This window comes from Arachis ipaensis, chromosome B02, assembly GCF_000816755.2.
Source record: "Arachis ipaensis cultivar K30076 chromosome B02, Araip1.1, whole genome shotgun sequence".
Classification (NCBI taxonomy): Eukaryota; Viridiplantae; Streptophyta; class Magnoliopsida; order Fabales; family Fabaceae; genus Arachis; species Arachis ipaensis.
In genome coordinates, this window is record NC_029786.2 from 10,363,928 (window position 1) to 10,368,417 (window position 4,490).

The window sequence follows — 4,490 nt, forward strand, 5'->3', positions numbered from 1 at the left end:
TACAAGGGAATCGTAACTGGCCTTCAGTTTCTCGTAAGATTCTTCCAGTTGACCTACCCTGGCCCAAAGCGCGTTATTTGAGTCGCCAAGAAGCTTCGCCTTTCTGTAGTTATAATCCCGAATCTCTTTTCCGGTTACATCAAGCAACACGCATAGCATCTCATAAGCAGCATCTTCTCTTGCAGCTTTTTCAACCATTGAGAAATGACCAGTAACAAATAGCTCTATCTCAAATGGATGCCCAGGAATAACAACCGTGAAGCCAAAGAACGGGCCTTGCTCTCCGACAAATCATTCTACCTTGAAGAAACAGGGGCAAGGGATCTCTGCCTCCAGGCAAACTTTCAGCAACCACTCCTCCATGCTGCTCACAACTGCGAAATCCGCGTTAAGCTCTTCGGCCTGAATTACAGGAAGCCCTTTTGTACAGTCATAGAACAACAAAAATCGCATAACTAACTAAACTTCTAAACCTAACAAGATTAATAACCCGACATAAAATGACCAGAATAAACAGATCTCCAAAGCATAGCTTCATAAATACACTAATTATTGAAAACTGAATGCCATTTCACAAGTCTTACATGAAACAACTGGCCGGCAAGGATTGCCTCCGCTGGAGATAGCCAATTTCTTTCCGCCACCTTCATCCGGCCTGACTCCAACAGTTTCACCATTACCACCTCTCTCAGCACAAATGGACGACATCCTCGCTTTGAAGCACGAGCATGCGTGTTCAAAGCTATTGAATCAGTAAAACTCAGGAAACGTAAAATCCACAACTTGCTGGTTCGCCTCCTCCCAACTCGTGTATACACCGGGCTTGTGCCCCTTCGTAACGGCAATGAACAAGTAGCGTTGCATATTCTCCTCCATCTCTCCTATCCTTCAGAGTTCAGGCTGTAGTGTTCGAATATGAACTCCATGCGCCTATATATAAACATTTATTGTCCATTTGAAATTACCTTATTCCTTTACATTTTTTTCGAGACATGATTATTAACGTTGCAACAAATTAATGAAGTTGAATTCCTCCTTGAAAATTTTTTTCCCATTCCCTTGTAACTTATTTTGTTTCTGAATAAAAAAAAATTAGGCCCAACATTTTTATCACACTATAGGCCCCAAACTGGACCAAAAAAGTACCCATCCCACCAAAAATTCAATTTCAGCTCCACCCCATCAATTTTTGACATTTACAAACTAGCCACTTATGGGCCAAATTCAATTTCCACCCGTTAACCACTCTCCCCCTTCATCGGTGAACATTGTACCTGACACATGCCACCTCACCGTACCTCTCCTATGTGTGGCACTCCCTCAAGCTGGACAGCAATGCAGAAAGGATAAGGTGCATCATTCTCCTCAATTGGACCGGTGCAGGTTATAATTCACCTAATTTAATGAGAATGTGAACACATTACACATTTGGGTAAGCTAAAAACCAATTATACCTAATGTGACAATTTCGGTAAAGTACCATAACACCATATGTATGTTTCAATTTTTAGTAAATTAAATACGGAATATCATCATATGTCATGGTCTACAATATTAAAATTGGTAAAATACCATAATATCATTTGATTGTGCCACCCTCTCTCCCATCTCTTAATTATTCCAACCAACTAAAATACAAATCTCTTTTGACTTTTCCTAAATCTTAACACTCGCTACTAAAAACAAAAGAAAATTTTGATTAAAGTGACAAATACCTTTTTTAAGTTAAAAAATTATGGTTAAAACACAAATTTATTATTAATTTTTGAAATTATTAAGTCTATATCTTATTAGTTTGCTTTGTTGTCAAGATTTATTAAAAGATTTAATTTAATTCTGATTTGTTTAGTAGTATTTTTAAGAATTTTAAATTTAAATCAAATATAATCTAATCTAATAAGATCAAATATGATTTAAATTAGTTATCTTATTTTTAGAAGAATTAAATTAAGTTATCTTATCTTATCTTTAGAAGAGTTAAATTAAGTTATTTTATCTTATCTTTTAGTTAGTTTCTTATGAGCCTATTTAAACAGCTTTGGTGAGACAACTTAGACAACTTTGATGAATAAAATTTTCATTGCTTTATGCACGTTTTTTTAGTGTGAAAAAGTGAGGTGAGTGATTTGCTTCGCTTGTTATATAAAGAAATCTGAAGGATCAAACACTAAGGTAATTCTGTGTGCTAGTCTCTTTTAATCTTCATACCTCTGGTCTAGGTTGTGTTGTATCATTCTTTTTATTAAACCTCCTATAAAATTTCATACACTCGGAATAAAATTGTTTCTAATACAAAAAAACTTACATGTTAAATTGAAAAATAAAACGTTCCCTCCAAAATCCACACTGTAAGGTCCCACATCGGTTGGGGAGAGAAACGAAGCATGCCTTATAAGGGTGTGGATACCTCTCCCTAGCATGACGCGTTTTGACGAGTGAGTGTGGGGGGTATCGACTATCATCCCTATCGTCAAAGACAAAACCGTGAGGCCTAGTGTGCCAAAGCGGACAATATCGTGCTAGTGGGTGGTCGGGGCTGTTACAGATGGTATCAGAGCCGGAGTCCGGATCGATGTGCCAGTGAGGGCGCTAGGCTCCCTTAGGGGGGTGGATTGTAAAGTCCCACACACGATATTGTTCGCTTTGGCACACAAGGCCTCACGGTTTTGTCTTTGACGATAGGGTAACCGAAGCCCCCCACACTCACTCATCAAAACGCGTCATGATAGGGAGAGGTATCCACACCCTTATAAGGCATGCTTCGTTTCCCTCCCGAACCGATGTGGGACCTTGCATGCTTCGTCCCCCCCCCCCGAACCGATGTGGGACCTTACAATCCACCCCCCTAAGGGAGCCCAGCGCCCTCGCTGGCACATCGATCTGGGCTCTGGCTCTGATACCATTTGTAATAGCCCAAACCACCCGCTAGCACGATATTGTCCGCTTTTGCACACAAGGCCTCACGGTTTTGCCTTTGACGATAGGGATGATAGCTGAAACCCCCCACACTCACTCGTCAAAATGCGTCATGTTAGGGAGAGGTATCCACACCCTTATAAGGCATGCTTCGTTCTCCTCCCCAACCGACGTGGGACCTTACACACACAGAGAAACTTGTGTCCATAAATACACAATCATCACTTCATTATTCCTTAATTCCACTGCCAAATATATTGTTGTCACCTCTTCCTCTTGCATGTAGTGTTACTTTTTCTGCTTCTTATATCTATATAAAAAAAAAAAACTTGAATTTGATCCCAACTATTAACACAGGTGTTGAATTAATTGACGATGTTGCTATTTCTTGTTCGTTGGTGGAGTTGTGTTTGTGCTACTAAATTCAGGAGTTGTTAATGCATAGTATTACCGAACTGTTGGAGACAAAATCCTTCCATTCAGCAAAATTATTGTCGATTCTTTCGAACATGGCAACTTCTCTACAATTCAATCTGCCATTGATTTTGTCCCTTCCAACAATAAGTATTGGGTTTCAATCAATGTCAAGGCTGGTATTTACAGGTAATAAATTCAATATTCTTTTGCTCTGTAAAGAAATAGTAACTTTTTCTAGATAACTATTCACTTCAAATGTTTTATGTGAAAATAACAACTATAAGTGAAAATTCAGGTGCAATTAACTGCCATTGAGTTTCTACCTAATTCACTGTTATTTTCACATAATATTTTTATGTAAATAATAATATTTTTAGACCGAGTCTTATTTACTATTATTTTGAGTTGTGGCATGTAACTCTTTTATTTAATTTGACTTAAGAAATTTGGTGTTATAGGGAGAAAGTGACGATTCCAAGTGATAAACCATACATAATATTGAAGGGAACTGGAAAGAAGAAAACGTGGGTTGAATGGGGTGACCATAATACAACCGCTCAGAGCCCTACGTTCCAATCCATGGCTGATAATATCGTCGTCAAATCCATCTCTTTTAGGGTAACTAACCATTTATAATTATTATATCATTCTCTGCCTTTTTTTTTATTTCATCTCTTAAATATTATTTAATGTTTGAAAATTTTCTATCTCTAATATATATGACATAAGTGACCTTCTTATTACGTTACGATGATAGATCTTAGTGGATAACCAATCTTTTATTGAATTATAAAAAATATATTTTTTAATTCTTTTTATTTATTTAATTATATCTGGTTTCCAAACCCCAAAATTTCAGTGAACAAATAACTAATAAAATTTAATTAATGTTACATACCTTGAAATTAAAATAAGTCTAATTTGAATGATTTATTATCACCATATTTTATTATATCACATAATTAATGTAATTTTCTAAAATCAGATTTTTATTTTTTTTAATATTTTATTTTATTTTATCTTTGATTAAAATAATCAAAGGTGACTATTTGTATTTTTTTTCTTCTTTCTTTGGTCACGGATGATTGATAAAGCTAAGTTATAAATAACAAACTATAATAATTAATCAACTATAGCAATAAAAAGCAGGGACTTAT

At 36.3% G+C, this 4,490-nt stretch overlaps 1 long non-coding RNA gene across 1 annotated transcript; it reads left to right on the forward strand.

Annotated features, from left to right (window-relative positions):
• Positions 2,103-3,989, forward strand: LOC107626810. Its single transcript, XR_002357074.1, has 3 exons — positions 2,103-2,172; positions 3,274-3,519; positions 3,792-3,989. It is a non-coding gene; the product is annotated as an uncharacterized LOC107626810 (long non-coding RNA).